Here is a 12,115-nt window from a genome sequence, read left to right as displayed (position 1 = left end):
AATTACAGCTGCAAGTCTTTTTGGGGATGTCTCTACCAGCTTTGCACATCTAGAGAGTGAAATGTTTGTCCATTCTTCTTTTGCAAAATAGCTCAAGATCTGTCAGATTGGATGGAGAGCATCTGTGAACAGCAATTTTCAAGTCTTGCCACAGATTCTCAATTGGATTTAGGTCTGGACTTTAACTGGGCCATTCTAACGCATGAATATGCTTTTATCTAAACCAGGGGTGTCTAAACTTTTTTCAAAGAGGGCCAGATTTGATGAAGTGAACATGCGTGAGGGCCGGCCATTTTGCCTGACATTCTTTGAACCATTAAAATTTGGTCTAAATGTGTTTGTCCGAGCATTAATACACTGCCCAACAAGAATTCTCTTGCCTTTGTGGCTGTGTGTGGTGATGAGATTAAGAAGAAAGTTTAGGGAAAAAATGTAAATTTAAATAAAGAACTGTGAAGCAAATTAAGAGTCATGCCCATCAATACAGCCTAATCATCGCCTATCTACAGCCTCACAAGTGCCATGAATGCAGACTCACCATTGTTATGAATGCAACACCCCCCTTGCCATGAATGCAGCCCCACCATTGCCATGAATGCAGCAAACCCATTGCCATGAATGCAGCCTAACCATTGCCAGGAATATACTCACCATTGCCATGAATGCAGCACCCTCATTGCCATGAATGCAACCTCACCATTGTGAGGAATGTACTCTCCATTGCCATGAATGCAGCACCCCCATTGCCATGAATGCAGCTCCACCATTGCCAGGAATGTACTGTACTCACCATTGCCATGAATGCAGCACCCCCATCGCCATGAATGCAGACTCGCCATTGTTATGAATGCAGCACTCCCCATTGCCATGAATTCAGCACCCCCATTTCCATAAATGCAGCATCCCCATTGCCATGAATGCAGCACCCCCATTGACATGAATGCAGCACCCCCATTGACATGAATGCAGACTCACCATTGCCATCAGTGTAGCTTGATCCATGCCCACCTGCAGCCTCGGAGAATCATTTTTTTTGGTGGCCTCTTTAATACAAAGTCCTGCCTCTTATGATGGACAGAACAGTCATCCAATGGCAGTGCAGGAGACGGGACTTCCTATTACAGAGGACGCCGTGTAAACAGGAAATTCTCACTGTATGTACGGCACTCGTCCCGTCCCCTCCCTGTCCCCTCCAGACAGCCAGCATATATATTTTTTGTGGCCCCTGGAGCTCGGGATTCATTGTCCAAATTACCAGGCGGGCCGTTCAAAACCGGAATGCCGGCCGCATTTGGCCCACAGGCCGAACTTTGGACATGCCTGATCTAAACCATTCCATTGTATCTCTGGCTGTATGTTTAGGGTCGCTCTCCTGCTGGAAGGTGAACATTTGCCACAGTCTCAAGTCTTTTGCAGACTCTAAGAGGTTTTCTTCTATGATTTCCCTGTATTTGGCTCCATCCATCTTCCCATCAACTCTATCCAGCTTCCCTGTCCCTGCTGAAGAAAAACATCCCCACAACATGATGCTGCCACCACCATGTTTCACAGTGGGGATGGTGTGTTCAGGGTGATGTGCAGTGTTAGTTTTCCACCACACATAGCGTTTTGCTTTTAGGCCAAAAAGTTAAATATTGATACCATCTGACCAGAGCACCTTCTTCCACATGTTTGCTATGTCCCCTACATGGCTTCTCATAATCTGCAAACAGGACTTCTTATGACTCTCTTTCAGCAATTGCTTTCTTCTTGCCACTCTTCCATAAAGGCCAGATTTGTGGAGTGCACGACTAATAGTCCTGTGGACAGATTCTCCCACCTGAACTGTGGATTACTGCAGCTCCTCAAGAGTTACCATGGGCCTCTTGGCTACTTCTCTGAATAATGCTCTCCTTGCCCGGCCTGTCAGTTTAGATGGAGGGCCATGTCTTGGTAGGTTTGCAGTAGTGCCATACTCTTTCCATTTTCGAGTGGTGGATTGAACAGTGCCCCATGAGATGTTCAAAGCTTGGGGTATTTTTTTATAACCTAACCATGCTTTAAACTTCTCCACAACTTTATCCCTGACCTGTCTGGTGTGCTGCTTGGCCTTCGTGATGCTGTTTGCTCACTAAAGTTCTCTAACAAGCCTCAGAGGGCTTCACAGCTGTATTTATTCATTGCTTCTCTGCCTTTTGGCTAAGATCAAGTGTAGTATCTGTTCTTATCAGTTGTCAGAGGAGCACTGAAGCACCTCTTACATGGGAAGGGTGGATGCAATCCAATGACGTCATTGCACCTGGAAGGATGGTTTCAGCAGGGACTACGCTGTGCTGCCTGACAGATACGCGTGGCCCGCCTATGGTTGCATCTGAGCCATCTGGAAGGGTGCTCCTGGTGAGGATGGGTGGCTGCACTTGGTCTGGTCTTTGTGCAGAGTTCTAGTCTGGCCTTCTGGCTGGCTGGTGTAAGTGCTGTCCCTGTCAGAGATCTGGTAGGAGGAGCTGGTACTGCCCTGAGAGTAGACGTGGTAAGGCCATGCAAATCCACCGGGTTGACGGGGGTCTGGAAGGGCTAGTATTGGTGGAGGCTGCTAACTGGAGCGGCAGTTCTATCTAAGAAAACCTTGAAGGGCTCTCTATCTGGCAGGGGTGGAGGGCTGCACTGGCCGGTCGGGGGGTTGGATATGGAACATGAAAAGCCTATGGTGCATGTGCCCCTGGAGTGGCAGTCCAGGGGTACCGGAAGAATCACTGTGAGTGAGGGTCACTTTGATTTGACTGGTACCACGGTCACTGCACCAATACACGCTTTTTTAGCACCTGCCTCCTAGGCCGGGCCTTTTGGCTGGGACCAGAGGAATTTTTTATTCCTGGCTGGAGGCCCTGGTCATTGTATAACTCAATGACCACTTCTTTCACTCTCCTCTCCACTGTCCCTTTCCCCCCCCACACTTTATTTAATTAATTAGCCTATGTTTGTCACGTTTTCGTCTTTTTTTTGTTTGTGCACGTTATTTGTTCACTGTGTGATTTGTAGGGTGCTGGTCCTCGGGCCTGCCCTGAACGTCTTGGGAGTGGGTGGACATGGCCTTCTGGCTTTGTTCACCTGCTCTCATGGGGTCTCCCTTCGGGGGAGCCCCACCTAGTACTGGGAGGGTTCTGTTTCGGCAGACCCTCCAAGGAAGTTGGGTCTGCGTCGGCTTCGGTTGCTCGGACCACAGTACCTCAGTCCCTGTCTGGAGCCCTGGGGGATCAGGGTTTGGGTCCTTTTTCACAGGAGGACCACTTGACGTTGCACCCGTCTGCAAGTTTTTGTGCACCACTCTTTATGTGCACCACTCTTTATGTGTGTGCACATTTTTTCTGCACCGGGTGGAGTTTTTTGGGTGTGTTTCACCCCAAAAAAAAAAAAGCTGAATTTATAAATAAAATAAATTACACACAGGTGGACTCTATTTACTAATTAGGTAACTTCTGAAGACAATTGGTTGCAATAGGTTTTGGTTACGGGTAACAGAGTAAAGGGGGCTGAATAAAAATGCACACCACACTTTTCAGATATTTATTTGTAAAAAAAAATCAAAAAACATTTATCATTTTCCTTCCACTTCACAATTATGTGCCACTTTGTGTTGGTCTATCACATAAAATCCCAATAAAATACATTTATGTTTTTAGTTATAACATGACAAAATGTGGAAAATTTCAAGGGGTGTGAATACTTTTTGAAGGCATTGTATATATTATTATTATGATACGGTCACTTCTTTTAATTTCTAAAGAGCTAAGTCAGCAATAGATCAGTTCTAATATCAACACATCAGGGTTTATTCAATACAGGGTTAAGCAATGTAAGCTGCACACAGATAGACAAAGCAGAACATTGTGTTTTATGTATATAAAATCAATTAAGGAACCATAGGACAACATTCTATGATAATGAGTTGGAATGTTTATGAGAATGGTTGGTTACAAAGGCAATCAGATAAGACTCCCATGAAATGCCTGAGGTCCTGTAGACAAGTATACACTGTTTGAAAAAGGAATCCTACAGCAGCTAAAGGGTTACATTTTTCTATTTTGTATCCCTCTTTACATGATTTATCAAATTATGAATCAGTGTAATCATGCAAGGAATGACGCCAGAAGCTTGCTTTGAAATGGGCTTACAGTGCATCTCATTTGCAATGTAAAATGTAATGTGTCAAATGTATTTAGCTTTTAAGTGGGCTTTTCCTTTCCCCATAATACCACACAACTCAGCGTAGGAAAACTAGAAATAAAAATCGCAGTAAAATATTTTACCTTAAAATATTAAAAGCCATTTTCTAAGGCTGCATTCACACTATAACGCTGCGTATTTTGCCGCGACAAATTGCGGCGTATTGTATTGTATTGTGGTTTTTCTCCCACAAATAGAGCTTTCTTTTGGTGGTATTTGATCACCTCTGATTCTTTTTTTTTCTTTTTTTACCCTATAAACAATATAAGACAATTTTTGAAAAACAATACTTTTTACTTTTTGCTATAATAAACATCCCCAAAAAATCAGTTTAGGCCGATATGTATTGTTCTACATATTTTTGGTAAAAAAAATCGCAATAAGCGCATATTGATTGCAAAAGTTATAGCGTCTACGAAATAGGGGATAGATTTATGTAATTTTTACTATGATTTTTTTTTTCACTAGCGAGGAACTGCGACATTGCGGCAGCCAGATTGGACACTTTTGACACTTTTTGGGACCATTGACATTTATACAGCGACCAGAGCTAAAAATAGCCACTGATTACTGTATGAATGTCACTGGCAGGGAAGGGGTTAATACTGGGGGGGCAGTTAAGGGGTTAAGTGTTCCCTAGGGAGGTGTTTCTAACTGTAGGGGCGGTGTAGTGAATGGGGGAGGAGACATATTGCTGTTCCTAATCACTAGGAAGACGATCTGTCTATCCCCCCTGACACAACGGGAATCTGTCTGTTTACATTGACAGATCCTCATTCTGTCTCTACCAGGAGCAATCGCGGCTGGCGGCCATGGGCACCGGCTCCAGTGGTGCACGTGTGCCCCCTAGTGCTCTTAAAGCGGCCAACGTACCATGACAGCGATTCGCCCAGGAGAGGAGTATAACTGCGGCGGCTGGTCTTTAAGCGGTTTCAATTTTACTAAGCCCCGGACCCTGCATTCACCATATCTGGTCTCTCACAGTACGCAGAACATGGAAATGCAATTATTTTAGTAAATATAAACCGCTAAATACCTTTTCTCATCAGCAGTATATAACAGTCTTGTGACTTATATCAGTGTCTGGTTAAAGCTTGTAGGAGGTGTTTTCATTCTCCTCCAGGACCCCTGAACCTCTATCTGTGCTGATTGGCCCTGTGCTGATAACATGCACCCTCCCAAGAAAAAATAAATCTCTAGCAATACACACCAAACTGAGCATGTGCATAGTGACTCCAAAGGCTCTGTCCTACCAGGAGATAAATTGGGAACTGTGAAAGAAGGGTAGGATCAGAGAAGACATGATAAAACAGCCTTTTAACACAGTACAGAGGATTATCCCTTTTCTATAGTGAGTATAACAAGAAGACTTTGATGCATATACAGACTGATTTACTGTTGTGGGTTTAGTAACACTTTAAGGTATGTGTTTAACATGAACAAATTGACACTGAAAGGCACTTTAAAACCTTTAAAACCCTTTGTCAGAAGCCGATTAAATGATCGACTTCTGTCGAGTGGGGATGGCCACATATTGGTTGAGCTTAGACCAGTGTCTGCTGATCTGGCTGAATTTCTATATTGCATACATAGATGGTCTTTGTATGCAATATAGCAAGACTCTATAGCCAGTAGTGTCATAGATGACTTCAACTTAAAGCCGAGTTCCACCCAAAAATGTAACTTCCGCATACCCTCTTTTTAGAGGAATACAGCTCCCACTTCCTCCCGGTGCTCCACGGTACCAGAAAGAAGTTCACCTTTCCCCCTCCCTCTCAGCAATCATCTGGGACACGTCACAGGTCCCAGATGATAGCCCGGCCAGTCACAGTGCGCAGTGCGGCTAGTGCATGCGCAGGTCATGCCCGGCTGTGAAGCCACAGCTAGGCCCCCACAGTGACAATGCTGGCACCGCATAGAGGAGGGAGAGAGGAGCAAGGCTTCGTTGGCCCGCATCGCTGTACCCTGGGACAGGTCCTCAATTATCCTCTAAGCGATGGATGTAGCCGAACATGTGACCGCTTATACCTACTGTCATCCAATCCGATCTGCTAAAAAACGATGGATGGGGAATTGATCCTCATCTGTCTAGTGAATTGTTTCAGATGGTAGTTGGGTGCAAACAGAAGACAGCCCATTTACATCTGAGCGCCTATAGAGGAGAGTGGGCTGTGTCTGTCTCCGTTTTGCATAAGTGGAGCGGACACAGACCAGCCATCAGCCTGCTTAGCGGGGATCAGCAGATAGGCCCAAATCCTTAGATTTGGTGGCTGTATAGATTATTCTTTCTTTAGGGCTTTTCTTCCAGATGCTGTCATTTTTCATAAACACTGCAATGGTATAAACTAGGCTCATTGAAATAAATACATTTTTTCTTACATTTGTGTTTGTACTGCATTTATTAAAAAAAAAATAAACGCTTTCTGATGTACCAATTATACCTTGCTCACTATAATTTCAGGTCTATTAAAAGTTTGCTTCATTTTGTAGTTTGTTTCAATGTAATAAATTATAATAATAAAAATGACAGCATCTGGTGTAAACAAGCCCTAAAATGTAACAAAAGGTAACAAAGAAAAAAAACAAGTATTTCAGTAAAAATGGCAATTGTATCTAGACCTCTAGTAAATGAAATGCCATTCAGTTAGGGTTTACATCTACTTAACCACTTAAGGACCGCCTAACGCCGATATACATTGGCTGAATGGCACGGCTGGGCACAGGCACGTACATGTACGTCGCCTTTAAGAGCCCAGCCGTGGGTCGCGTGTGCGCGCCGGCCCAAAGCTCCGTGACCGTGCCGCGGGACCCACGGACCCGATCGCCGCCGGTGTCCCGCAATCGGTCACAGGAGCTGAAGAACAGTGGCAGTCAGGGATGGACTGGCCATTGGGACTACAGGAAGTTTCCCGGTGGGCCGATGGCTTAGTGGGCCGTCTTCAGTGACAGCGGACCGCCGCCCCCCTCCGCTCCTCTGTCTCTCCCTTCCCGCAGCGCACACCTAGGGTGAACAAAGAACAGGGGGAGGACCAGAGGAGCAGGGACGACGACAGAGGAGCATGGGGGAGGGGACAGACAGCTGACTCAACAGCTATGGCCTGGGAGTTTCTCACTTCTGACTAATCTTGTCCCATAAGGGGGGCACCAAACTGATTCTTTGCCCTGGGTGAAATAATGTCTAGCTTCCCCACTGGTACTGCCTATAAGAGTACCAGTACTCTAATAAAGTAGAACGGCTAGTGGCCAGTGAAGGGGGAGAGGGGGCTTGGGTGGCTGGGGGGGGGGTGCGGGAGTTGTCCGGCCACCATGGGAGAGACCTGTCAAGGTGGGCCAGTCTGGATGAAGTCCAGGGCCAGATTTTTGTCCCAGTCCAGCCCTGGTGGCAGTGTCATTGTTAGTCTGTTCCCTGATATAGGGAAAGACGATCAATAAAGTCACATGTCCAGCCACGCCCCCCTACAGTTAGAAACACATATGAGGTCACACTTACCCCTACAGCGCCCCCTAGTGGTTAACTCCTAAACTGCAATTGTCATTTTCACAGTAGTCAATGCATTTTTATAGCACTTTTTGCTGTGATAATGACAATGGTCCCAAAAATGTGTCAAAATGGTCCAATGTGTCTGCCATAATGTCGCAGTCATGAAAAAAAATGCTGATCGCCGCCATTAGTAGTAAAAAAATAATTATTAATAAAAATGCCATAAAACTATCCCCTATTTTGTAAACGCTATAAATTTTGCGCAAACCCAATCGTTAAACGCTTATTGACATTTTTTTTACCAAAAATAGGTAGAAAAATACGTATCGGCCTAAACTGAGGGAAAAAAAAAAATTATGTATTTTTTGGGGATATTTATTAAAGCAAAAAGTAAAAAAAAAATGTTTTTTTTTCAAAATTGTCGCTCTATTTTTGTTTATAGCGAGAAAAAAATGCAGAGGTGATCAAATACCACCAAAAGAAAGCTCCATTTGTTGGAGAAAAAGGAAGTCAATTTTGTTTGGGAGCCACGTCGCACGGCCGCGCAGTTGTCAGTTAAAGCGACGCAGTGCCGAATCGCAAAAAGGGGCAAGGTCCTTAACCTGCATATTGGTCCGGGTCTTAAGTGGTTAAAATATAATACTGTACATAAGCAAAATAATTGATCTATCTAGTGTTGATTACTTCCATTAGCTCCACTACTTATTTTAAGAGTTATCCTTCCTTTAAAGTTTTAAACATGTTTTGAATATAGGATCTGCAAAATAACTGCATAAATAGATTCCTATAGCCTATAGTCACATTGTAGAAAATATCACTTATTATGTAGCATGTCATTCCAGTTTGATATAGAGCAGATGCTAGTAGCCAGCTTCAAAGTAAGCAATAAACTTTAAATAATGTTGTGCACTGAATGCACAGCGGAGAGGGAGTATTGGATGTTCAAGTAATGAATGCTTGGAGCATTAGTCTCCTGACTTAAAATAAAGCATTACAGAGAAAAATCTCTTTAATCTAGACATTATTACGCATGTCCCGCACTACCCATTCTGGTAAGATCACATATTACAGTAAGTCTGTTGCATTTCTATGCCATCATAATAATTCAACCTTAAAAACACTACTGGATTCTTTCTTATTTCTTTACTTTTGTGGTTGGCCTCCCAATTTTCATACATTTCCATTACAGATTTGATTGGATTGCATATATTGACATTGAAGTGGTTCTAAATATTATAGAAACAATGATTACAATTATAATATGCATGAAATGCCTCTTAAAGGTTTGAGAGTAACTTGGTTTGAGAGCGTTTTGCAATACAAGCTATTTTTTTTAAATTAATTTTGACTTGATATACAAGCAGGGTCGCCATCAGGGGGGTACAGGCAGTACACCTGTAAGGGGCCTGGTGGTCCCTAGGGGCCTGTATGGCATCCCCCTTTTATTTTTTCGTCAGCCCCCATAGCCCCCCAACCTTCTAAGGGGCCTGGTGGTTTCCAGGGCCACGAATGGCATCCCCCTTCTCAACTTGCGACACTCCCCGCCTCTAAACCTGTGTCCAGGGCCAGACTGGCCTACCGGGATACAGGGAAAATTCCCGGTAGGCCGCCTGCACTTTGCCTGGCTGTCAGTTCAAAGAGCATCGGGGGGGCGCAGCCGCGGCCGCCATCGCCGCCGCACTTTCCAACTATGCAATGCCTTCAGGGCTGGACTGGCCGCCTGTACTCAGTGCCCTGGGGCCGCTTTTGCCTGGCTGTTGGTAAAAAAAGCGGGGGCGGGCCGCAGCTGCGGCCGTCATTGCCGCCGCACTTTCCAGCTATGCAATGCCTTGCCTTCTAATCTGATCCGGCACCTGCTTTTTTTTATTTCCCCTTCCATCGGCCTGTGCGGCGCCAGCGCTGCCCACTAGTCTCAGTCTGCAGAATCACGAGTGAGGACATAGGAGAATTGAACGGTGTCGGCCACCCTTGGAGCAGAACAATTAAGGTGAACATATTGCAAGCTGTATAATGAATCTCTTTCTCTCACCATTGCACGGTGCAACCCCCCCTCCCTCTCTCTGTCACCTTTGCTGCCCCTGCAATTTAATTGCAATCTGTATAATAATAATCTCTCTCACCATTGCATGGATGGTGCCCCCCCCCCCCCCCTCTGTCACCTTTGCTTGCTGCCCCTGCAAATTGTAATCTGTATAATAATTAGTGTTGAGCAGAATATGCCATATTCGATTTCGCGATATATCTCGAATATATATTCGAATATTCGAGATATATTCGCTAAATTCGAATATTCGTGATATTTTATCGAAATTAATTGAATGCGATTTTTCGCTATTGCGAATGCGAAAATAATTGCGATTTTTTTAATAACTGCGGTAGGAGCGCTCTGATTGGCTTAGAATATTCGTGATATTTTATCGAAATATCGCAACATGCGAATGCGATATTTATTGCGCAATTTCGAGATATGCTGGAGGAGCGCTCTGATTGGCTCAGAATATTCGTGATATTTTATCGAAATATCGCAACATGCGAATGCGATATTTATTGCGCAATTTCGAGATATGCTGGAGGAGCGCTCTGATTGGCTCAGAATATTCGTGATATTTTATCTAAATATCGCAACATGCGAATGCGATATTTATTGCGCAATTTCGAGATATGCTGGAGGAGCGCTCTGATTGGCTCAGAATATTCCTGATATTTTATCGAAATATCGCAACATGCGAATGCGATATTTATTGCGCAATTTCGAGATATGCTGGAGGAGCGCTCTGATTGGCTCAGAATATTCCTGATATTTTATCGAAATATCGCAACATGCGAATGCGAAATTTATTGCAGATATTTCGAAAACTGCTGTAGCAGCACTCTGAAATCGAATATGTATGATATTTTAACCAAAATACATATTGCGATTGCGATTTTTCGATCGCGCATGCGCAATTGCGCGAACAACACGCGACCATTTCCTGGAGCCTTGCCAGTTTCCCAATATTACAGCAACATGGTGGGAAGCAATTTCACAAAGTCTGAGGAAAAGTTGCTGATTTGTGTAAGTATTTTGACCACTGTTATTTCATCATCTTCAACTGCATTTAAGTCTAGTTTAAAAGTTAGTATATATGATCAGATATTAGTATTTAACCAAAAATGTGTCTCCTGCTTTTACAAAACTACAAGTCCCAGCATGCCTGGACAGCTGCAGACACCCTGGTTGGCAAATGTGTATTTAGGCACTTTTCCTTGTTATTTAGCATAATGAATTTAAAATTTTTTTGGACATAGGACGTATGCGAACGTCCTGACTTCAGTGTCCTCAAGGCCCAAGGACGTTCGAATACATATTGCCCTTTAGATGTTGCAGAACTACAACTTCCAGCATGCCTGGGAATGCTGGCACTTCTAGTATTGTAAGTTCTGCAGGCCCACATTTTTCAGGCCTTTATGCACGGGTCTCTAAACTGTGGCACCCTAGATGCAGCAAAAGTAAAATTCTTAGCATGCACTGAAAGACCGTGGCTGATGGGAGTAGTAGTTTTGCAACAGCTGGAGGTGGACTGGTCTTGAAACCCAGAGTTAGGTAACAAACCCGTAGTGTTTTGCAACCATTCTGCCTCCAGCTGGTTATTTTCTGTTGAAAAGCCTGTGGCGTGCAAAACACAACCCAAAAACTCCACCCGGTGCAAGGAAAAATTTGCACACACCTAAAGAGTGACATCACAAAAAACTGCGACGGTTGCATACGTCAGTGGTCCTCCGAAAAGGTCCCGTCTCTGACCCCCCGGGGCGTTAGGCTCCTAGGCTCCTGACAGGGAAAAGAGTTACTGTGGTCCATACAGCCGAAGCCATATGGACCCATCTCGGTCCAAGCAGCGCAATCAACACGCGAACAACACGCGACCATTTCCTGGAGCCTTGCCAGTTTCCAACTTATGATCGCAGCGCAATCACACAGCAACATGGTTGGAAGCAATTTCACTAAGTCTGAGGAAAAGTTGCTGATTTGTGTAAGTATTTTGACCACTGTTATTTCATCATCTTCAACTGCATTTAAGTCTAGTTTAAAAGTTAGTATATATGATCAGATATTAGTATTTAACCAAAAATGTGTCTCCTGCTTTTACAAAACTACAAGTCCCAGCCCAGCCCAGCATTTAAGTCTAGTTTAAAAGTTAGTATATATGATCATATATTAGTATTTCACAAAAAATGTGTCTCCTGCTTTTACAAAACTACAAGTCCCAGCATGCCTGGACAGCTGCAGACACCCTGGTTGGCAAATGTGTATTTAGGCACTTTTCCTTGTTATTTAGCATAATGAATTTAAAATTTTTTTGGACATAGGACGTATGCGAACGTCCTGACTTCAGTGTCCTCAAGGCCCAAGGACGTTCGAATACATATTGCCCTTTAGATGTTGCAGAACTA

The 12,115-nt window shown here is 44.1% G+C and overlaps 1 pseudogene; it reads left to right on the top strand.

Annotated features, from left to right (window-relative positions):
- Positions 1-2,158: 2,158 nt before the first annotated feature.
- Positions 2,159-2,265, top strand: LOC120938677 (annotated as a pseudogene).
- Positions 2,266-12,115: the final 9,850 nt, after the last annotated feature.

The sequence above is a fragment of the Rana temporaria genome, chromosome 4 (assembly GCF_905171775.1).
Source record: "Rana temporaria chromosome 4, aRanTem1.1, whole genome shotgun sequence".
Lineage (NCBI taxonomy): Eukaryota > Metazoa > Chordata > Amphibia > Anura > Ranidae > Rana > Rana temporaria.
The sequence above is the reverse complement of the archived record's forward strand: the minus strand, read 5'-3'. Positions and strand labels throughout refer to the sequence as shown.